This window comes from Pinus tabuliformis, chromosome 9, assembly GCF_031772625.1.
Source record: "Pinus tabuliformis cultivar Carrire ecotype Pingquan chromosome 9, CPIR1, whole genome shotgun sequence".
In the NCBI taxonomy this organism is placed as follows: Eukaryota; Viridiplantae; Streptophyta; class Pinopsida; order Pinales; family Pinaceae; genus Pinus; species Pinus tabuliformis.
This window is the reverse complement of record NC_142307.1, coordinates 544,240,770-544,266,036: the sequence shown is the minus strand read 5'-3', so window position 1 is coordinate 544,266,036 and position 25,267 is coordinate 544,240,770. Positions and strand designations below refer to the sequence as shown.

Below are 25,267 nucleotides of genomic sequence, written 5' to 3'. Positions count from 1 at the left end.
TCTTTAGTGGTAATGAATGCACAATTTGTCACACAAATAAAGTTCTTCTTTGTTCACCATGTCCCAATTGGTATCATGCAATAGTGGTGTTGGCATCCTTTTTAAAGGTCGAGAACGACTACTGTGGTTTCACTGGAAATTTCATTATATGTTACCCCAACCTACTAGCTATGAGGTTAGGAGTAGGATTAGATGCATCCTATTTTTCCCTTTCTTTCACTCATTCTCACTCGTTCCCTCTATTATGTCTTCTTTTTCTTATTCTAGTCCTACATCATGTTTTCTTTATCCATTTCGTTCTCTTGTCTTCTGGTTATGTTTCCTTGTTGTGTTTTTTCTTTATTTTTGTCTTGTTTTCTTTCTTGTTCGATTTTTCCTTTTGTTTTCATCATGCGAATAAGTGTTGTGCCTAGATCTAGTTTGGCTTCTTAGTGTCTGTGTGGCTGAACCATAAAGAGTCTTGTGACACTTCAACATCTGGCTAGCCATCTATTTGTCTTCCTTGTGTTGGTCACATATTTTGGATGATGAAGTTCGGACGAAAAATATGATCCATCTTTAAGGAGAGTTTAGGTCCAACCGTGAACCCACGTCTAGTCCGGAAACCTCATACCTATCCTCAATTTTTCTACTTTGGTTTTCTCCAGCTTATCTAACTAGTAGAAACAGAGAAGGGGGAAAGTCTAAATGAGCAAACCTAAATCAAAGGTATTTATATGCTTCTCTAAAGGAACAACCTCTTCTTCTCTCAATAAGTTGGGATCCCTCTTCTGATAAAAAATAAATAAGTTCCAATACACAGTTCTCTTTAAATAAATAAATAAAGGCGAAAGAAGAGAAATGTTTCATGTGAAGAGAGGTGAAGCAAGCACTTTTTTGGGGTACTCTCCAGGTTCGCTAACATCAGAGCAATTTTTATGTTCCTACACGACTCCATCAGGGTACTATCCAAGCCTGTTGGCAACGGAGCAACACTAGAGATGAAAAATTATACTCCGGAAATATTAATCTCGCGAGCTACACTACCCTTCCCAACTCAAAATGTTGCGATTATGTTAAATATTATGTTATGTTCAACCAATAAGGTACAAAGGGGACCATGTCTAGTCATGGGGTAATTGGAAAAGGCCAAAGTGATCTACACAATGAATCAATACTCCCTGAAGAATGAAGGCCCTGCATGGAAGGAGTTAACCAAAACAAAGAAGTTGGATTCTACCAGTGTGTCACCAAGTGTTGAAGTGGCTGCAACACCCTCAAAAATTTTGGCCTACACTCAAATTTTGGAGCTTACTGTGGATCTTCTGATCCGTCATTCCTTAGTCACTTATGGGTCAACTAATGAATTCAATCACCCTTCTTAGATCTCAAGAGTCGCTCAAACTTTTATCTTTATATAGCAAGTGTCGTCTTCGGGCATGGAAATTATTACTTGTCATGAAAAGGGGATTTTTGGTTTTCTTCAAGGGAAAATATTTGTGAAAATGAGTTGTTCTCATCATATAGACATGTTTTGCACTCATTTCCAAAGTTTCACACACTATTACACAAGTGTCGTCATTATCCTCACAAAGTCTATTGTCAGAGCCACACTTGTCGTAAGTTGTCACAAAGGTTGTTGCATTAAGGGAAGTATTTTTTCATATGTTCTAGATGATCTACGTTGTGTCGCCAAGTGTCCAAGTGTGTGGTCACAGTCAAGTTCTATCACTATTCACATCGGTTCCATTGATCACACACTTAGCCAAATTTTGAAGGATTCCTAGCAACCTAACCTCATCCAGCCTTCCTAAATAGCGCACTTCACATATTCAACCTTCAAGCCTTTCCTTTGTCTGCTAGAACTGCATAATGCACATAAATCCCAGCCTCCCTTGGCCTCCAAAACTATGTAGATGATTCCTTCAATGCCCTTCCCTCAGCTAGAGCTCAATGCCTTCAGAAATTGCGCAGTTCTTCCCTTCAAGCCTCTCAGCTACCTAGTCCCCCTTGCCTCCTAAAATTTCACAGTTTGTCCTCCCAGAGACCCATCCTGCAACAACCACTTCCTACTTGAAATTTTCAATTATGTCCCTCAGTGGGCACTGCGCAATTTTTTCCCTCAGTGAGGACTATGCAAGAATTTCCTTCAATGTGGATGAAGTTGTGCATTGCGTAGTCTCAATGATTAGGCTTGACCCTTGGCTACTTGAACTTAGTAATTACATAGTCATTGGGCTTTCTCCCCTAACCTGTCACTCAGTCCCAACCCATTTCATGAATCCAAGTGCTCTATCTTAGGTTAGGGATTTTTAGACTAATTTTGTCTCGTCATGAGTGAGTTGTAGATGCATTTACTCTCTTTCACTATGGAAAGATGATGAAGAAGGAGATGAAGAAGGTGGACATTCTAGATAACACTTAAGGAGCTGAGGGGAGAAGATAATCAGCAGATAAGAAAACTAAGGAACCTTGGAGTATGATAGAAGATCAGAGATCAAGACCGCATGAAGACTCCATTTGATTCACAGCCCTTTGGAGGGTAGGCACAAAGAACATAGCACATATTTCAGGAACTTGAAATGCACCTCTTAGTGTAGTATGAAGGAAAAATTATCATTGTCATATCATTATGAATTCAATGACATATATGGTTGCAAACACTAAAAGTCATTCCATGTGTTTTCTCTAAGTGTTTTTCTCCCTTTCACACGATAGGCAAGATGTTGACTTTTTGCATGTTGGTTGTTGCACTTTATGTATAAGATCATTTTGGTTGTCTCAAGGACTCATCTTTGTGTTTATGAGTTCTCCTAACTATATAAACACCTGTCTCACTCCTTCACAAAGTTTTGAGCGTTGTCGCACAAGTATCGTCACAATCGTCATAAAGTTTATCTTAAGTGTCGCACTTATTGTAATTGGTCATGAGGCAAGGAAACATAAGCAAAAGTGTTTGCCGTGTCTCATGGGTGATCATTGTTTTTTATTCATCAAGTATTCTAAGTGTTAGGACATAGTCGAAGCTCCATCACTTCACCTGACAGTCTCACTGGTCCAACACTTAGCCTTTTTCAAAGAAGCTCTCGAGCCCTTCAACTTGGCTTCACCAAGCCTACCTGGACTGTGCATTGTTTAGTTCTAGTTAGCAGGTTATGGCCTTGACCCCTGGATCTGTGTAATGTGCAGTTCTTGTCCCCTAGGACTGTTGCATTGTACAATTCCTAAGCCCAAGACTAACCTTCCTTTCCATAATTGCATAATCTTTTTAGTCAGCCTTCCCTTCCATAACTACATATAAGATGCCTTCAGTGGTCTTCCCCTCATCCTAACCCATTGTGTCCCAGAATTGTGTAAAATTCAGTCATGCTTCCTCTCCAGAACTACACATAAATATTCCACAGTGGCCCCTCCTCCAGCTGGACTCACTCATCTCCAAAACTGCGCAAAAGATAGCCTCTCAGCCCAGCCTCAATTGCGCATTACACAGTTCTAGGCCTTAAGCCTTAGCCTTCGCTACTCAGACTGTGTAATGCATAATCACTGAGCCTCCCTTCCCAACTTGTAACTCGGTTCTAACTCAATCTCTGGACCAAAATGCACCATCTTAAGCTAGGGGGTTTTCGAGTAAAAACGTCATCTCGTCATGAGTGAGTTGCAGATACAGGAACCTGGAGGGATGATGAACATGGAGATGTAGGAACACATGCAAAGTACATTCTTGTAGTTGAGAATGCAAGCTAATCTATCAAGGCAAAGCAAAGGGACACCAACTCGCGACCACAACCCAAGACTTGGTATCGTTGAATATTCTTATCACCGAGCCATGAGGAAATGGAAGACAAGAGTATTCTCAAGTAGACATCATTCACAACAGTAGCAGTGGCTTGGCATTTCCATATAACTCGACCTATTCATATCATCAATGGATTGACATTGCCATATCACTCAACCAATTCATACCAGAAGTGCCATGTCATCTCTTTTCATGAGTTTTCACATGCCACATCATCATTGTGGACCATGTATATTATATTCAAATGTATTGTAAAGTGGAAGTCCAAAGGACACACATGAATATGGAGAATCATGTAAGTTGAAAAGTCATAGGAAGTTGAACGGTCATGAGGGTAGTCAAAGAGTCACACAGGGGAAGCATCACCCCTTGGTTATATATACCCCCTCATTGTATGAGCAAAGCACTTTTCACCTTGGCTCCTCCCGCAAGGCATTAGAGAGATCAGCGAGTTCTTTGAGGAGCAAGGAATGGATCCAATTTCCGACTATTGGGGCTAGTGATGTACATTGTAAACATGTGTCTTGGAAATTTTTCTTAATAATAGAAGCCTTTTAAGGCCAACACGTTATTCATGCATGGAATATGAATGTTTTTAAGACTATTCTATGGACGTTTGTATTTCATGTTTGCTTTCACATGTATTAAGATAGTTGAAATATTTTGGTTCTTTTAGTGCTTATATTATTGAGAATGTGTTGTAATGGTTGTTATTGATGTCCCATCCTTGTGGACTATTCTGCAGAATACTAGACACGTCTTTCCTTGTTTGTTGGTTGTAACAATTGTCACATCCATTGTGGACTATTCCACTAGATGTTAGATGAAGCCTTTTGGTTCATATGTGTCTCTTCCTGGGTGGTACTATGACCTCTCACATAGAGGCTCACTTTTCTCCCCCCTTTACAGTAGAGGAACCTTGACACAATTGCAACTTCACACTCACTAGGCGCACCTCCCTTACTTTTCGACGACACCATTGCATCACTCTCCTATGCTGATAGTTAGAGCCAAGGCATATCTTAGAGATATATGGCAACTGAGTTGACATTCCAGATGGAGCTTCTACACCAAACGGAGTGAGGTCTAATTGGGACTTCACATCGGGGAGACCCCCTTGGTTGACATCTTTGCAGCACCATCAACATAACCATAGATGGCTATCAAGCCATGTGAAATATAGAGCTACTAAGATAGGAAGGGGTCTCATTCTTCTCTTTTTCTTATATTTTCCATAGTTGATAAGAACAACGAGTGGTATTTTGCAGAAAAATAAAGGAAGTGGATGATCCTGTAACAACCACAGTAGCCCCATTATCTATGGAGACATCATAGTCAGCGTAAGTTTTAAATGTTTATAGTAAATCAACGTACGCACAAATTCTTTATAATTAGAAAATTAAATTAAATTGTAATATTTTTTGTTAATTAAAGCTTTTATTTCCTCAAAATAACTTCCTTACAAAATCAGAGTTCATGGTTTAACCTTAGCACTATTGCAGTCTGCCAGAAGGGAAACCTGTAATGTCCCTTTTTTACTCTTAGAAGAAAGGGAGGTAGAGTCTTAGTCGTTATATATCCCATAGGTGATTGAAAGGAAAAAAAAAAGGTTACCATAATAAAATAGATAATAATTAAATAAAAGAGGTAAAAAGTCACTTTTGAGGAAATTAAGTGACCTATGTTATTACCCATGATATTCAGAGGAGGAAATTATTATTAATAAGGGAATGAGATTGAAGGAAGACATTAGCAGAATTATTGAGGGAAACTTGACAAGGGGCTCTAGGAGTTGTAGACTAAAGGGGAAAACCCTAATATTCACTAGCTTTGATACTGGGAGACATACCCTAGTTGTAGATCATTGCTTTTAGAGTTGAAAGACACTTCGTAGAAAAATATTATATTGCAAGTTAATCTCATGGCCATGGAAGTTGGAATAGAAGAAAAAATTCTTATTTTCCTAAGGTCAAGTTGATTAAATTAGTCAAGATAAAATACATTAGTTTTGAAGGGGTCACAATTATTGAATCTAGAGGCCAAATTGAATTTTCAAGTTAGTTTCAAGCCTAAACATTGGATTACTCACTAACATTTTGCTTCTGAGTTCACCAAGGAACCATTTATATGACTGATATAATACTCCTGATAAGCTTGAGTTCCTTGGCATCAATGATGCCATGAATAAATACATATAATATATTGTTTAAATTTCATACAATGTCAAACACGATATTTTCCTTGCCTGTACATTTGACATTGATAACTGAATAACCTTTCTCAACACAGTTCTGCAAAGTCATAATAGGGTTGAGTTGATCACTCCTGAAAATTGAGATTATACCCTTAAGGAAGGTCAATTTGTTGGCAGTCCATAGCTAAGTTTATTAGTCACTTTGTATTCGTGGAGGTCGATATTTCTATACAACATGTTGCCTCTCTAAATTTGAATTGGGACTTGCAAGGGAGTCGATATTAAACTGAACAAAGTGATTCGAAGGATTCATTATACTTTATGAGAAATTTTAATCACAACAGAAGGGGGAGAGATCAATGATGTGGAGTGGGTTAAACCCATTAATTGACATGGACCAGACCTTCACATTGTAGGGTCGATATCACATTATCATAAAGATCAAATTTGTCGTAAAATATGGGGATGATTTTTATTCTATTGTCGAGGCCAAGCCTGAAAATCTATAAGATCAAAACTCAGGGGCATTCACCGAGTTGATTGTCACTTAACTTTGGTCCAAAATATCAATTGTGATATAGATCCATGAATTGAGGATTTAAATTTGATCCAAGGTGGAAAAGAGAAATTCCAAAGACCAAACATGTTGATATTGGTTAGGCCAAATCTCTCAGAATCTTTGTTCACTAATTCCAAGTGAAAAATACTCCTTCCTAATTCAGGGTTTACTTATTAGGTTGAAATTTCATGATCCATTGATGGACGAAATTGTTGGATGAGTTTATCTCCTGAATGTACAGTGCATACCCAAGTTGTGTTTCCTGTCCAAGCCATTTGTGGAAGAGGAAAATGGATTCAACAATATAAGCAAGAACTCTACCTGAAGTGTGTCATCAGGTTCCATCTAAAACAATTTAAATTGTAAAATTTCCTCCTGATATTTCTAGCAATAAAGTTTGGATTGTAATTTATTCTTCAGGTGTTTACATATTTCTAATGTTTTTTCCAATCATGAATGTTGTGTATGGATTTATCAATTTAGAATTCTCATTGTTTATATTTTCCTAAAGTAAAAAACCTCAATGCTTTCAAATTAATCAAGGGACATTATAGTGGTATTAGAAATGGTCTTCCTTCCAAATTGATATGGATTACAGTTTTTGTTCTCAGAAGATCAAGGAAACATAACCTTCAGGAAGAAGAAGAACAAGAAATATGAAGAAAAATACCAGATGGGGGATCATGAATATTAATCGTGTGAAAGCTTCAAAAACAACCTGAATGACCTAGCTAGAGGGAAACAAGAGGTACTCCAAGAATTAGAGCGTGGATAGCATGAAATGGACCAAATGGTAACAATGGATCAACCTTAGGTAGATTCAGCTCTAAAATAAGTTTCACATACCATGGTCAGTCTCTGTGATAATGAATCCAATCAAGGGGTAGAAGGATCACATAGAAATCACAATTTATAGGAGATGACAACTGCAATGGGGAGCTATTAACACCACTAATTTGGTTCCCCCGTCAGTAAAACGATCTTCATCAATAACACTTCTACCCAATTTTTTAGAAGAGAAAGAAGATAACCAATAAAGGTAGGGTGAATTTTTTTTGGATTACCTAAGAGAGTACCAAGTAATGGGATTAGAATTTCAGTCCCAAATTTCACTCCAAGACTATTGTGCCATAAAGCACAAAGTTGAGTTGAGGGACTCTAACAAATGGTGGATGAATGATGATATCCCAAGAAGGCTAGGAAAATAAATATAGCCACTTTCAATGAAACTTTATAAGGTTCAACTAGATTTTGGGTGCAAAATCTCAACACATACTTTCAGCTCAATCCCATGAGGGAATCAAAGGAAATCTAGTATGCCACTCTGCATCTGGAAGGTGAATCTCACAAGTGGTGGTACCATGGGTTAACCACACTTAGGCATCCCAGCATCAACTCCTATCTATAGTTTATAGAAAGACTAATCCATAGGATTTGTAAGAAGGACCTAAAGCTATAGTTTAGGGACCCTTATACACAACTAAAATAGACAAGGAATGGATAGGTTTATTTCAAAATTCCATATATTAGTCATGATGGTTACAAATATATCTCAAGAATGGTTGGTAATGTTGTTCACGGAGGGTTTAGTTGAACCATTGTGTGGTTGAGTCAAGGCCTTTAAGTCTAGCACACAACAGGATGCCATTTCTAAGATGAAAGATATGGAGGATGCAATGCCTAAAAATAAAACATCTCAAAAACCAGCACCTATTCAACAAGGTACAGATAAGCTACCTCTTCGAGAGGAGGAGATGAGAATAATAATGTTGGCCCTTGTAACTCAAGATGAGTTATGAAGGAAGAAACTATATTATAGTTTCAAGTATGTTATAGCATCATTCAACACTCCTATAGACCTGATGCTCTTTTATGTCCTTAGGCAGTCCCTTTCCCTATGCAGACTTGAATTTATACTAAAAAACAGTATCTCAAATTCCATACACAACTCTACCCATACTAAATCACACACATACGGAGGTCCCATAATACTATACCTAGGTCTACCTTTTAAAATATGGAAAAATAAAATAAAATGTTATTTTTTCGGGCGAGGTTTACAGGTTTTACTGAGGTCCCACCTAGAGGAGCTCGTGGCCTAATTTAAATAACCATTTTGAGGTGGTATATATACACCCCTTGGGTAGGCCTAATGGATACAGAAAGAAGAATATCTATATTATACTTAATTTCTCCTAGATCAATTATGATTTTCTCATGCCTCCTACACTCCCAGTCTCTAGGAAACTCTGGTTTCCTTTGCATAGATGCTCAACATCCTTATCTAGCATCTACTTGCACTTATTAGAGAGGTTGTCTTTGTGGCTCGAGCTGGATGAGTTTAGAGGAAGGTTGTTGGGCATGGAACCCCCCCACAGCATGGTTTGGGGCTCAAAGCCCAAGTTTTGAGTGATATTATTGTGAAAACTCCATGAATTGCGGGCGCGGAGTGCAAATTGTATGTTAGAGTCATAGGGTTGTCTGCCGTAAGTTTTGAATGTAGTGTTGGCCTACCCATGGTCCATGGACCATTGGATTGTATAAATATAGAGAGGCTCTAAGTTTTAAAGGAGTTAGGTAACCAATGGATGGAGTCAAAAGGATAGCAAGCATAGAGAAAGAGTCTAGTATCTTGGGTCGTAGTAATAGGAAGAGGCTCTGCAGCTGAGTGCACAGAGGCCTAGTAGAGTCCGTAGATGAGTGCGTAGACCCATGCAGCTGAATGCCCAAGACAGAGTCGAGTCTGTAACCAAGGAAGAAGAATAATAAAGAGAAGTTTATCTGAATTCTATGTATCTATTCTTATATTATTACATGTTTGATAACAATTGCAATTATATTATTTATTTACTGCGTGTTGTTTTATGAATGGTGAATATTGGTAAGTATAAATGAAAGCATATAGATAAGCTAATTTAATCAACTAATATCGAGTTACTAGTAAGGATTTGGGTAATAACACTATTTGACCCCCGAGTAGGGCTAAGCGAACACAGCATCACCAGCTGCGAAGTACTGATAAGTGCACTTAGAGATGTGCATGCAGGGTCAAATTGTGGACCACTTGGAACCCATCAGACATCCCTAGGGTGTGGAAACCTAGTTCTAGCACCCTCCCATACTACTTCGAGTGATACCTCAGTGTGCGCTCCGCAAACTGTTGCCGAAAGGGCCAGTAGTACCGGGATTTTTCTGGTCGTCTCTGAACCTGGGTCAGGCCCCAACAAGCCAACAAATGGTTCCATTATCAGGACCAAGATCTGCATAAGGGATGTCTGATGTCGTGTCATAGGAATCCAACGAAGAAATAAATTGAAGGGTGGTTAGACAAAAAGAATGACAAATTCGCGGCGCAGGAAAACAAGAATCGCGAGTACCAAAGGTACAGTGGTTGGAACGCTACTTATATACAGAAATCCACAAAATTTTCTTTGCATCCTTTCCCTCTGAGTTGTATGAGTGGATCGCGAAGCTAGAAGACAGTCAGGGAAGGTGTAGGCTCGACAAACCAATTGTGTGGACTCCAGAATTAGTGCGCAGACTAGAAGCATCGAAAGATAAGATCACGCATGTTGTGGACCATTGGCTCGATCGAATTATAGGGGGGTTTATCACCAAGTTCGCAGTAGATACAACAGTTAGCTACAGCGAGGCGAAACGATGCTTCCTCAAAGGACCGCGAGGTAAGTACATTAAATCTCTGAACACTTGGATTAAGATGTTATTGTGTGAAAAGCGGGTTATGTGAATAAATTGATGTTTGGGGCTACGCGAAGTGGGAGGATCTATAGAAACGAAGGTAGCACAAAAATAGAGAATAGCCCCTTGATTTCACCTCAGAGGGAAAGCGAGGAAGAGCTCGCAAAAGTTTCTCCAAGAAGCGCAGTCAGTTTGATAAGGCAGCGGATTCCGCACCTACCACCTCCACCTACACCACCACCATTCTCACCATCTTCAACTCCATCTCCGCCCACACCACCTCCGCCACCACCACAGTTCAATATGGTGAGCGCAATAAAATTGTTGGTATTCAGGGGAGTAGGGAACGAAGATCCGGACCAATTTTGGTTTGCAGTAAAGGCTGTATGGGAAGCACAAGGAGTCGTGATGACAATATAAAGAAGGAAACCTTGGTGAGTGTGTTGCAGGATCGTGCACTGACATGGTACATTAAGCATTCTAATGACCATCTGAATGCATGGATCGCAGATATCCAGGCCACGTTGAACAGGGAATTTAGCAAGACAAAGTCGGAGACACAATCGATTATTGGGTTTAAGGAGATTGTGATGCTTCCAAGCAAGACCCCATGGGATCTGGATCAAAGACTGAAGAGTATGATTTGTGAAGTCAACATGACCTTGACAGATGGGTAGCACTGCACATGGTTTGTAGCATCACTAACACCACATCTAAGGACGACGCTGTCACAGCAGAAGTTATCCACCCAAGCCAAAGCTTTGGAGATGGCAATGAGACTACATGAGACCCCAATACAAGATCCTGGCTTGGGAGTCCAACAAATCCATGCGCAACTGCAAAATTTGTGTCTAGAAATGCAAAGTTTGAAACAGGACAGGACAACTCGGCCAGAGGCGCACGAGGAGGTATGGTGCATAAAGTGCAAAGGCTAGGGGCATGACAAGGACCATTGTCTAGTTTTTGCGAATTACTTGGCCGAGGGAGGGCCAATGCCATTAAGACCTGAGGCACAAGCAGGACCGAGCATGGTGCCTACATTATGATGCACGATTTGTCAGATAAGAGGAAAACACACTACGTATAATTTTCATCTATTGCAGAAGTATACGCAGACGTCCCAGCGATTTTTTTTTAATTTCTATAGGTTGGTAGGCCATGATGAGCGCACCTACAAAAGCTATGAACTAATGATGGATCAAACTCCTGCCTACATAGTGCAGACCGAAACACGAGCCCTTGACCCAAATGTAGGAATGATGCACACTGGATTTCAGGGGCGCAGATGAGGTCAAGGTGGAATAGGACCAGCAAGGGGTCGCGGACAACTAATTTGTTAAATTGCGGAGAGCCAGGGCACTATGCCCGCGATTGTACGAATCCAAAAAGAACATCATGTTTATACTATACTTAGTTTGATCATGAGGCAGAGCACTGCCCTACACTAATAGCGAGGCTGCGCAAGAAAAGGGTACTCCAACCTCCCCTGACTCAGAATTTGCAAATGATGAGGTCTGAGTCATGCGAAGAGGACTCAAATGTAAACATAGTACTCAGAAGTGGTATCATGACAGGAGAGGACAAAGGTAAGTAGCCTAAAGAAAGTACATGGGTTCGTAAGGCTCCTACGAAGGAACCTGAATTCAATCTGGAGCGCGTGAAGGAGACATTAATGGGAGCTAAGAAGAGCTTTATGGAGGCCTCCACTTTAGGTAGTAAGGATCAACTAGAGCCTGAGATGGATCCTTCAATGATCACTACCTTTCTAGAGACATGTATGAAACTACTGCGTGACAACAAGGCTATGAAAAGGCTGTATGAACTTCTCACTAGGTGCGTTGGGTCAGGATAACCTCACGTAGTCCAGAAGCTTGGGAAACATACATCGCGAACGAGAAGGGAAATGAGATTCACTACGCAAATCAGGGAGTATGAAATGGATCAAGTAATCCTAGATCTAGGATCAGACGTAAATGTGCTACAAAAGTAGACTTGGGAGTGCATGGGTAGGCCCACGTTGCAATGGTCCCCTATTCAATTATGGATGGCGAACCAGCAGAACATCCTACCGATGGGAAGATTGCAGGGGATAACAGTAGACATCAAAGGTGCGAGTGCCCTTGTAGATTTCGAGGTGATAGAAATTGTCGATGACAACAACCCCTATCCCGCGCTACTGGGAATAGATTGGGCCACTGCTATGAACAGAGTAATAAATCTATGGAAATGCAAAATGATTTTTGAGAAAAAGTCACTACGCATAGTGGTACCTTTAGACCCTACAGAAGGAGCATGCTACATAGAGCCAGTGCGCGACAATGAGAGCGACGACGAGCTAGACTGTATCTACAAGATAACCCCCCAGGAACAGGATTGAGTGAATCCTATAGCGGATGGCTAGATTTTGTGGGAGCGCGAAAGCTCCTACACATCAGATTCAGATGAGGAAATAGAACGATGGCAGAATTAGTTACACGAGATAACCATGCTCCATTGCAACATGATGGTAAGATCATTGCACTGCATGACAACAAAGTCAAGAAATCTGCCTATCTATGACGGGTTGACAGAGGTGGATGAATTCATGAATAAATTTGAAAGCGCAGTGCCAGAACAACAAGGGTTCGATGCTCTAAAATGGGCACTGTGCACAACGCCCGCAAGGTGGTGGGGTACGCATCAGAGAAGTATTGAGAGCTAGCATGAATGTAGAAGGGGGATGCTTATAAGATATAGAAAACCTCAACTATGGATGAGAGCTGGTTATGAGGGATGAAACAGCTTGCACGCGCACCTTTCCAGATGGGTACAGGCGTATGGTACGCAGCCCGCACAAACACACATCGCTATCATGATAGGAAACATGTCCAACAAGCAAAAGTAGGCAAGACAAGTGCGTGAATGACGAAGCATGATAAAACCTAGTGCACCAAATCATACACGGGGAAGCCTTTGACAAGGTGTGCAAAGTGCTGAACAGGGTCCACCATGTGAGACGCACTAACTGGGACCTGTGTGTACTAGTGGTTGTATGGGCCTATAGGGCCATGTGAAAAACTCTGACTGCGCAAGTGCTTCCGAAGCTGAGTATGAAGCAGGGACTGTAGTCCTTATGGAGCATGCGAAGATGACTCCGTGCATAACGGCACCAGTAGATACGATGGTCCATGCCGACCGAAGCAAATAAATCATGTAGGTGTGTGAAACAAAACATATAAAACTTGAGGAAGAAATACGACGTGGAAAATTTAGACTTCATGAACTTGAAAAAGAGTGAGTACAGCTAAGGGAGAAAAGTGGTTTAATGGACACAGAGCTCAAGAAGCTGGAAAACGAAATAAAGGAAGCATTTCTTGTCAAGAAACCGAGGATGGCAAGGAAAGGTACATACAATAATACTGACAAATTGGAAAGCTATCATCATGAATTGGTTAGTTTTCTACCATGGCTGAGACCACGTCTTGCCAAATGTAGTGACCAGGGCAGCGCAGTGAAAATCGTAGAGTGCGCGATGCCGATCACTATAAGGGAAGGTGGGGAATGAAATGAGGCCCCGCACAGGTGGTGCACCCACCTAACTAGCCATAGGAAGGATAGTCTTAGCGCTCTAGGCAGTTGAAAGGGAGCAGGTGACTATAAAATATTATCCTTGGGGGCTATGCGATATAAGAGATGCGCACAGGAGCAGGACGTCACAGGGTTCACAATTATGTACGGAGGGCTGCACTGCCATGCAGGCCAGCTGGGAAGTGACTGTTGGTGTCACTGTTCATGACGAGATGTCTGAATTGAGGCCAAATGGAGCAAGCAGTGGGCATTTAAGGCAAAAGTTATGGGAAAGATTTGGGAAAATCTGCTGCCAAGGAAGAATTGATGGCCCGAAATGGGGCGGAACAGTTGAATTTGAATTCAAAAGGCACTATAAAACTCAAAGGGCTAGCCAACGGACAACACTTGGTCATTGGAGCATTGAGTGGTTGAGCAGAGCATAGAGTATTGAGAGTTGAGCGATAATAGAGACCTTGAGTTCGCGAGAGACAAAATATTGTGTAGAGATGATGACGGCTACTAAGGATGGGTTTGGAATTGAGGAAGGAACCGCCAGCGAGGCCGCGCAGACCCCCATGGTACAGGATGTTTCCAAAGGTGCTAAGGTTATGATTGAAATCCCCAAATCACCGCAGACGCCGAGGCTGAAGAAGGATAAGCATGCAATGGGACCAATATGCATGTCCCCGAGGAATCCACGACACAGCAAGTTATCAATGGAATAAAAAGGGAAGTCAATCATGATTGAAAAAGATGAGGAGGAGGAAGATTTGCAGACCCTGATTGTCACCGCAGAAGAAGAATAAGAAGACGTGGAGGATGAAATCCAACCGTTGTGCTCTGCAGAAAAAATACCTGCATATGTCCCTCCGCAGAAAGGGAAATCCAAAGTACCAAAGGATCTGGATGCAGCAAAGAGTTCGCTCTAGACCCCGCTCCTCCCCGATGGAATTGTATTTGAGGGCTCACACCTAGGCCCCGTACCCACCATGAAATTTGAAGACTGGAACCTCACGGATAGCGAGAATTTCCCGCACTTAGAGACAGCCAACCTGATGAAGCAGAATACGGAGGGGGCAGTGATAGCGTTAGAGCCATGAAAATGGTTGCGCGGTGTGGAAAAGGCTGGGTTGTTGCAGTAGTTATGGATTCCACATTTCCACCGCGCACCAATCACCATTTTCATCATCAAGCAGCTGCTCTACCTGGTGCATGATGGGTATCTATGGCTGGAGGAGCCTATTCCCATCATGGCAAACCTCATCCAACAGATTTCTCGGCTTCCTTGTAAGGGAAAGGACCCCGTAACAATAGCCAGGACAAGTAGTGATCTGGCTCTTGCAGAGGCCATGAAGGCAAAGTATAAGCTGGAGAAAAAGAAGAGGGGCTACGTCATCCCTAGCATCAAGGAAAAGGGGGTGCGCGTAGCCACCAACCTCCTGGTTGGTAAAGTGATGACAAAATGCCACACTGATGAGGTGCCAGTGCCGGTGGTTGCATTGGCCAAAAAATGCGCAGAAGGGGTCCAGTTCAACTGGGTCAAGTTCCTCTGCGAGGAGTTTCTGTTAATTTGTCGCAAAGCCCAGGAGCAGGGTAAGACCTTCCACTACATCTAGTTGCTCTTATCCATCTTGCTGGTCGAGGGACAACTGTCGAAGGATAGTCAGTTCCCAAACATTGACCGAGACATACCAGAGGCCGCGAAGTATGCTTCGCTCTAGGCCACCAAGGACATGAAATGGATTCACGATATAAAACTTTTATGGGTGCTCATGGAGGTGAGCATTCAAATGTGGATCAATGGGAGGCCATGCCTGCTACCTACTTAGCAAAATAGTCTGCAAAATTTTGCAGACTTCAAGGTGGATATGCACAACATATACATCAGCACGCAGAAGGATCCAGTGAAGTAGTGGATGAAGCTACCATACGTAGCCACTAACAACGTGATCTTTACCATATTGGAGACATGGCCTCCCAAGTGGCACACCCCAAATTTGGCAGAACTGGAAAAGGCGGCAACACAGAAAAAAAAGGATGATGCCAAGCTGCGCGTCACCCAACTGGCCATGAGAAGGCAGAAAGAAAAGGTGGTAGTTGAGGTAAGAGTAGCCTGCGAAGTGGCACAGGAAGTCATGAAGCAGAAGAAGGCCACAAAAGCAGCAGAAGTAGTGCAGACAGCAGAGGCCGCAACGGTACATGCAGAGGAGGACCAAGCAACGTCTTTAGGGTAGGAGGCAGAGGACACAAAAATAGTAGAAGGGAGCACAGACCTAGGGACTGTGTCCACACAACTCAAACGGCCACACATCATAGAGAGATCGAGTCCAAGGAAGAAGGTCAAGGCCTCGAAGCTGGCCATTGACCCGATCACCTTAACTGAAGGTGATCTCCATGACATCGGCGAGACAGTTCATGATGTCACCAACGAAGCACTCCAAAAGTTTATGACGGAGCACCAGAATGTATTGGGGGCCCTCAGGGTGCAACTGCAGGAGTTACAGGTGCAGACCCCTCAGGAAGGTACCCTCTCTACCCACGTCACAACAGGTACCTCAGCAATAGAGCAGATGTTGTGCACAAGGATGGCTAACACAATAGTGTTTTCAGAGGGAGCGTTAGTATCATCAGATGCGATGGACCGAATGATGGTTAGCGTGATGAAAGGCCTTGGCCTTAATCTAGCTTCCCTTCCCCGGGAAACGCTCTATCAGCTACATGATGGAATAACAGGAGAGTTGCGCGCTAGGGAGAACCGTGTGATCCAAGTTCCCAGTGAATAAAAGATCAATATGGAGCATCTCAGCTTACAACGCAATGAGTTGGTGTCGCAGAACCAAAGGTTGGTGCAGATGGTAGATGATGCTTTCCGACGCGTCCTAGAGCTGGCTATCGCAACAAATCTACCTGTGGAAGTATGGATCCACAGTTTGGCCAGTGGAGTCCGAGATGCAAGAGAAGAGACAACAAGGGTGTAGTTGGAGCTGAATCTCTAGATCATTGAGCTATGGTTGAAGGCGCAGCCTTCCACTCCCCCGAAAATCAAAGAACAGCGCGTGAGTGTTATTACAGCAGGGTTGGAAGAGATTGGAGGTGTAGTGCACGACTGTACCAACATGTTGGAACATGTGCTTGAGGTCCTCACGACGTTACAAGAGGACCCCAACATCTAGCGGTTGGAGACAGAGGCACGCGAACTCCAGCATTAGTACGACAACATCAGGGGGACTGCGCCGACAGTAGTCCTTACTCAACTGCTTGCAAGAATGCAACAAGCCAAGGCACTAAAGGAGAAGGTTTACACGGCGAGCCATAAGGAAGCAGTTCTCAAAGCACGCGTCCAACCATGGATTGACAAAACCTTCACAATCATGGTAGACATTGAAGGAAAGCTTGAGCAGATCCAGGGGATGCATGCATAGATGTAGCGCAACACACCGGAAACAGAGGGCTTAGAAGAGAGAATGCAGCAGGTACAACAAGCAACAGATCAATGCGCTGCAGAAATCAAGACCGTTCGGGACCAGCTAGAGGGACTCCACGCCAAGATTTCCGCACCGACAGAGTGACTCGAGGGAGAGTCACGATGTTTGTGTTGGGGGCTTGTTGGGCATGGAACCCCCCCAAAACATGGTTTGGGGCTCAAAGCCCAAGTTTTGAGTAATATTATTGTAAAAACTTTGTGAATTGCAGGCACGGAGCGCGAATTGTATGTTAGAGTCATAGGGAAATCCGCCCTAAGTTTTGGATGTAGTTGATGAGCCCCAAAAATGGATAATTATTTGGGCTCATTCAACCTCCTAATTCGAATTAATCCACCATTCTCATTAGTTTATTGCATGTTTTTTATTATATTTATGCTAATAGAGTGAATTGGGTTAGTCATTATGCCAACAAGTCTAATGGGTGCTTTGTGTAGCCTTTTTGGTCAATTTGGAGACAAAATTGAAGGTTTTAATGAGCACTTGGCGGCCAAATTCGTGGGAGAACAAGGGAGAGGATTTGTAGGAAGGTGTCCCCTTCATTTATGGGCCCTTACCTCGAATTCTCCACCATCATCTTGGAGTTCAAGGGCCACCAAATCAATTAACACAAGGGCAGCCAAGCAAGTCAAGTAGGACTGCTGTTAACTACAAGTTTTGGGCAGCCAAGTCCCTAAAGTTTAGGAGCACTGTTGGGGTCCTTAATTTGTATAAATAAGAAGGCTTAGGGCCTCATTTTGGTTGGCTAGTGGTTAGTCATTTTGTAGCTGGTAGTTAGTCATTTCATAGTCTTGTTGTAGTCATTTTGTAGTTCGATTTTTAGGCAATAGATTAGTTTTGCTGTCAGCTCATTTTCAAGTTCTCCTTGTGGACAGCTTTGATGTAACTCTTCTTTTATTGCTCAATAAAGATGAATCTAGCTTTGCACCAGCTCTAAATCTCTCTTAGGAGGCTGTAGCTCTTGGGGTTGGGCCCATCTCAAGCGCCCAGTACCTCCTTTGTTTACTTTCATGTGTCTTTGCTGCATTCTTAGAATAAAATCTGCCATTTAGATCTAAATCTTGTTGTGTTATTTAGGTTGCTTTTGATGATTAAAGTAGATTTTCATGTTCAGATTGATTTGGATAGATTAATAACATAAAGGATCCTTGGAAAAAGGGGCTCAAGCACCTCTGATCTTACCTCTCCCTCAGTGGGATCGTGAGTTGGGACAAAGGTGACCTTGCTGCCCACAAAAACGTTGTTTTGCTTCACCATGCAAGTATTAGTGTTGGATTCTTAGTTGTCAAACTTGATATCAGTTTTGACTGCATGCTTAGGGTTATGATTGCTTAGTTGCATATTTAGTTCATCTGATTTTGTGCAAATAAACTTTTGTTCCATTTCTTTTGCTATTATCTAGGTCAGATTAGGTCAAGGTAATTAGGTTCTTGATTTTCCAAGTCTTCATTTGTTAAATTCGAAAAATAACTTGCAGAGCACCTGTTATCCTTCTCTATCTACCCATAATCCATCAGATAATCTGCTCCAACCCTTAGTCCATGATTCGTACCCTTCATTTGCCATACTTTCTCCACCTTGCCCTAATTCCTACATTCTTGTGCATCATCGCTTCCTCCATCCTTGAACAAATCCAATTGCTCCTTAGCCTCATCCACCAAGTCCTAGACCTCTTCACACCCCTATTTCACCTCCATACTCATTCCTCCATCTTTTTCCCTCCATCCATTCTCCAAAATCCCATTTCGAAACATCCTGTAGAAGAATTACAGAACATCCTGTAGAAATCCTGAACATCTTGTAGAACCCCTGCAGACTTCCTGTAGAAGCTCATAAACACGGTTTCTTGGCAGCCAAACTTTGTGAGACTCTCTGGAAGGGTGTTAGGGACCCCTTAGACCCTCTTTGAACCTTCCCAACCTTTCCCAAGCATTTCTCCTCCTTGATTCACCTCTGCACAGTCAAAAATAGTTAAAAGCACATGCATGGTAATTCCAACAACTTAATCAAAAATACAAAAAGATGTTTTCTTCAAACAGAGGTAGTCTAGACACATGTATTTTACCTTCATAGAAGTAATGGCATCTCTTTCAGTAGTTTGCATGCTCTCCTTTGCGTCAGTAGGACTAGCTGGTAGAATTAGGGTTTGCTAGGGTTTGCGTTTCTTTTTGGCTTTCAGTTTCTTTTTGCAATTAGATTAGCTTCCTTCGAGTTAGCTTTCATCCATCAATTAAAAATCTTCTTCTAAGAGCTCATAGAAGTTGGCTTAAGCTCCTAGTGGACTTGTGCCAGCTGACCAAGTGACAGCTGCGGCAAGAGCTAGTACTTGTGCATACAACACCGTCGCTTCCAAGTTTGTTACGAACTACCGGGTTGATAAAATTAAAGAAGGGAGTTCCAGGAGTTGTAGCATTATTGCTACAATACTGGAGCCCACCATATTTTTGGCGCCGTTGCCGGGGAAGCGTCAGAGTATTGGTGATTGCCGCTTTTCTTCTATTTTCCACTACAATCTTCTGCTAAGTAGTTTATTTCATTTCCATTATGCAATTTCGCTTCTGCAAAAGTAGATTAGCATTTCCCACTTTCATAGATTAGCATTTCAATTCCGCAATTTCATTTATGCAAGTGTAGATTAGCATTTCAATTCTGCAAGCGTAGATTAGCATTTCAATTCCGCAAGCGTAGACTAGCATTTCATTCCTGCAATTTCATTTGAGAAAAATAGATTAGTCATTTCCTGCTTTCATTTCAATTCCGCATTTTCATTTCAGCAAGATAGTTAGTTGCAGTTCAATCTATTTTAGTTTTTGCAGGTACAAGCAGGAAAAAAGAAAAAACAACCAAAAAGATTTCCTTTCATGCCTTGTAGGAGTAGAGATAAGTTAGAAAAATGTTTGCACAACACCCCCACTGCTTCACACAGCCAACCTTCTCTCTTCTTCGATGGCTGTGATTAAAGAACCCTTAGGTGGACAGCAAGACATATTTGAAGAACCTCAAGGGAAGAAGAAGAAGAAACATTCCTCTGGAGCAAATGGCTACAAGCAGAAATGTTGGGAGCAGCACCTTGTCCAAAGACGAATTTGAAAATCAGATCGAAGATTTCAAGAGTGATATGAGGCAGTTTCTTGCCATGCAACTGGATACCTTGCAGATCCAAAAGAAGCAAGAAGAAGCCAAGAGGGCTTTGGCCATTTTTTGTCCTAGGTGCACTAGAAAGCATCCTAGGAACGAATGTCCATTGTACTCCATAGAAGTGTGTTTTGTATGTGAAGAATACCATCCTACAGATCAGTGCCCTTCCTTACCCAAAATCAAAGCCGCATATCAGAGAGCCAAAGGAGCCACTGAATCACTCTATTATATGAACCAAAGGAGGCCACATGAACCTAGATCTTACCAGCAGGAACTGCAAGGGACACACGAGACCTATTATGACCCCTATCAAGCCACTTTCATGCCTTCTTGGGGTCCCCCTGCTCATCCTTCCTGGTTCACACCTCCTCCTTGTTCCTTCATAGATCCATATTATGCCCAACTAGTTGCTCATTCGTTTCACTCTTATGCTCAGCCACAGCCTCAGTGGAATGCACCTCATCAGGGGTGGAGGCCCCAGTACAACACTCCTCCCACTTCTTTTCCTCCACCACCTGCTCAACCGCAACCATCACCTCCTCCTCCACCAAGGCAACCCCAAATGCCTACCCAACCACAACCCCATCCGCATCCATCTCAAATGCACACCTCCACTCAACTACTTGTACCACCATTTCCAAAACCATACCATGGAGCAGCTCAACCCAATTGCAAAGCTGAGGCACAACATGTCCAAACAACTGCTCTTGAGCTCAATGATCTTCACCATAGCTCAAGAAGAGTATTGCAAAAAAGAGACTATATTGAAAGCATTGAAGGACCACATCAGGCAAAAGAAGATTCAGAAGAGGGAATCAAAGAACCATGGGCTTTACTTGATGAAGAGAAGACATCAAAAGCAGAGATAAAGAAATATCCCTCATGGTTACCATCAAATCTTCCATGTATTCAAGAGAAAGATCAGCCAAAAGAGGAAGATGAGAAAGTCATGATAGAAGGTGACATGATACATGATCCAGATTAGCAAAAGGACCAAGGATATCAGAGTTATATTGAGATATGGTTTCAGAAGGTTACTAAGTTGCAGCGGTACTCTCTTCCTCAGCTATGTTTGATCCCTTCAAAGTCAGATCATTTGGTCTCTAAAATCCGGATAGCTATCCAAGCATGAATTTCGAGCCTCCACATCATTTTGTCTCTAATCTCGATGTGCACATGGCTCCATTGGAAGTATTCTTACACTTGAAAATGATTTTGTTTTTCAAGTAGGGTAGGGTAGAGAAAAAAAAAAAAAAAAAAAGAGAGAGAAAAATGAAAATAAGAAGAGAATAAAAATCTAAGGTGAAAACCTCCTCGGAGGCGCCTTAGATTGGCTCATTGATTGAAAACCTCCATGGGGCGGTCAATGGGTTGGGAAAAAAGAGAAAAGAGAATAAGATCTCTGGGTGAAAACCTCCCTTGGAGGTGCCCAGGGCAGGCAATTAGGGTGAAAACCTCCATGAGGCGCCCTAGTTGTTTTTCAAAAAAAAAAAAAAAAAGAGAAAAAAAAAGAAAAAGAAAAATAAATCTAATTCCCATTGAATAATTTTAGGTTGCAGCAATGACATTGCAGGTCAGGAGGATCACTCAAAACAAAGACAAAGGAGTTTTTGTGCCTTCTAGAGGAGGTTCTATATTTCTACAGGAAACATCCTGTAGAACCTTCAAGCGAGCCAGATTCGATTTTGGAAGGGGATATAAAGCTTGGAATCCATTGGTTATGCCTGCAAGCATCCATGTTCCCATTCCTCACCCTTTTTCATCATCTTTTCCACCTCATTGTGCTTCTTCATTGTGCTTCTACAGGAAGTTCCTATAGAAATTGTAGGAAGCTAGAAATGGATTTCAAAAAGGTGGTTTGGCGAACATGGTAGCTTCCTCAAGGGTTCAGATGTCCTCCTGCAATCTTCAAACTCCTCCTCCATCATCTCCATACCTGCATCACAGCCCAAGCTCAGCTTTTCTTTCCATGCAAAAACTTGCAAAATGCTTCGAAGAGAAAATACATAGAACAAAATTTGTTTTTGCCATAACTTGAAAACCATGCATCCATTTGAAAAACCGTTTTATGGAGAATTGTATAGGGATGATGGAAACATGCTCGAGCAGTTTCAGGCCATTCTGGTGCACAGTTTCCAAGAAATCAGCCTCCATCACCATCAGCCATTTTTGCATTTTCTCCATATCCGTGCATCCGTTTCAAAACCTGTTTCATGGGGATATGCATATGGGTGATAGTAACCTACCCAAGCAGTTTCAGCCGATTCCGATGCACGGTTTCCGAGAAATTGATCTCTGAAATCTTTAGCCATTTTCCATTTTTCTCGAAATCTGTGCATCCATTGATCACAATTTTGCTATGGGAGGTGCATAATGATGATAGGAATGCACTCAGCAAGTTTCAGATCAATCCGGTTTACCGTTTGGGAGCAATGGCGAAAACAAGTTCTGGTCCTGTGAAAATTCAGCAGCAGCAGCTTGAAGGTGCAGATCTGAGCGTGGAAATGAACTCCTACAGCATGCATCCGGCCAGAGGACACCTGCATAAGGAAAACAACTAAAAATTAGCAGCCAAGCCACATGCAACCACAAAAACCAGTGCATGCAGCAAATGACAGGTCACAACAACCATCTGACTTCAGGTACGTGACTAAACCTTGTTCCTCTATTGCATGAATCTAATCTAAGCACTGCATGAACGAATGAGATGGGGGGATTCAGCCAGGAAGCTAGCCATATCCGATTGCACTCATCCAGGCAAAAATCACGCAGCATGCATGGGTAAGTCACTCACGTGAAAATTGAAAATAAAAAAACAGACAGTGGTAGAGGCTTTAACTCCAGTGCAACTGATTAACAAGAAGAGGACATGCAGCTCATTATAGCACTGCCGTCTGCATGTGGCCACGTACACCTGGCCACCTCACTCCTTCACCACAAATCACGCAGCAATTAACGAACGCTCAGCTGAAACTCACAGACTGTTGTTAACTTGCACTTGCAACATTTTCAACTGAAGTATGCATCCTCTGCTTCCACAAAATGATTAACCCATCGTCCTCCATTGAGCTTTGTGGCCTGGTTCACAATTCTCCAGCGTATCGGGCTCACTTAGAGGTGCAGGGGCACTCTACAGGCGTTTCTACAGGAAGTCGTCTACAGGAAACGCAGAAAACAGCTCTGCAGAAGGAAAACCCGAGATTTTTGTCAAAATTCAAGCTTGAAATGAGAAAAGTAGTTAAAGCTCGTGTCCAAGGTTACCAGGGTTCTTGAAAGTATTGATTTTGGAGTTTTTCAAACACATTATAGATCTGTTAATGGTGGAGCAATCTGTTTGAATTCAAAATCTGATCATCTATTTCATAGTCCATGGAGGACAAGATATTCCCTGCTTGGTCTAAAACTGTTGAAGAATGCTTAGAAGAATATGATGTGAGCTTAGAGAATGGTTTAAATTCTCATGAAGTGGAAAAACGCCGTCAAATATATGGATGGAATGAGCTCCAGAATAAAAATGGTACACCTTTGTGGAAGTTGGTAGTGGAGAAATTTGATGATACAGTTGTTAAAATACTTCTGTTGGCAGCTGGCATTTCATTTCTTCTCGCCTACTTTCGTGATAATGTGTCTTCTGAGGAGGGCATAACAGCCTATGTAGAGCCCCTGGTCATTCTCCTGATTCTCATCCTCAATGCCATTGTTGGAGTATGGCAGGAGAATAATTCTGAGAAGGCTTTGGAAGCTCTCAAAGAAATGCAATCTGATCATGCAAAGGTCTTGAGAGATGGACATTATGTTGTAGATCTTCCCTCCAGAGAACTTGTTCCAGGAGATATAGTGGAACTGAAGGTGGGAGACAAGGTTCCTGCAGACATGAGAATTGTGTCCCTCAAGACATCCACCTTTAGGATGGAGCAGAGCTCCCTGACTAGAGAGAGCATGCCTGTGGTCAAAAGAACATATCCAGCCACCTTGTGTGACTGTGAGTTGCAGTCAAAAGAATGCATGGTGTTTGCAGGAACTACAGTTACCAATGGCTGCTGCACATGCATTGTTGTGAGCACTGGCATGTTTACAGAAATAGGTAAAATTCAGGCACAAATTCAGGAAGCTTCAATGGAATGTCATGATACCCCTTTGAAAAGAAAGTTAGATGAATTTGGTGAAAGACTGACAACAGTGATTGGTGCCATTTGTATTCTTGTCTGGATCATGAACTACAAATATTTTCTTTCATGGGAAGTCATAGATGGGTGGCCAAAAAAATATCAGGTTTTCCTTTGAGAAATGTACGTACTACTTTAAGATTGTTGTTGCTCTGGCAGTTGCTGCTATACCAGAGGGATTGCCTGCTGTGATTACTACATGTTTGGCTCTTGGCACTTGTAAGATGGCACAAAAGAATGCTATTGTGCATAAGTTACCGAGCGTGGAGACTTTGGGTTGCACCACAGTGATTTGCTCTGATAAGACAGGTACTCTTACAACCAATCAAATGTCTGTCAGTGAGTTTATAGCCATAGGGCACAGTGTTGGTTCACTTAGAGAGTTTACTGTTGAAGGAACAACATATAATCCTGAGGATGGAAAGGACTGAAAAAGTCCACGTCAGTGAGGGCACCTCTAAGGCAGCCACAGCCAAGCTGAAAGGAAAAGCACCCACAGCCAAGCAGGATACAGTGGTGCTGTCTATTCCTACAGGAAGTATAAAAATGGCTTCTACAGGAAGCCAGAACTCAGCTACAGGACTTTCTACAGGAAGTTCTGTATTTGTACCAGAAACATCCTGTAGAAGCCTTTGGGCAGGCCAGAATCAATTATGGAGAGGGATTGGAAGCTTGAAGTCTATTGAGGAGGCATGAAACCACTCT

General features: G+C 42.1%; 1 pseudogene; it reads left to right on the top strand.

Annotated features, from left to right (window-relative positions):
• Positions 1-23,765: 23,765 nt before the first annotated feature.
• LOC149149669 (calcium-transporting ATPase, endoplasmic reticulum-type pseudogene) lies at positions 23,766-24,993 on the top strand (annotated as a pseudogene).
• The last annotated feature ends 274 nt before the right edge of the window (positions 24,994-25,267 follow it).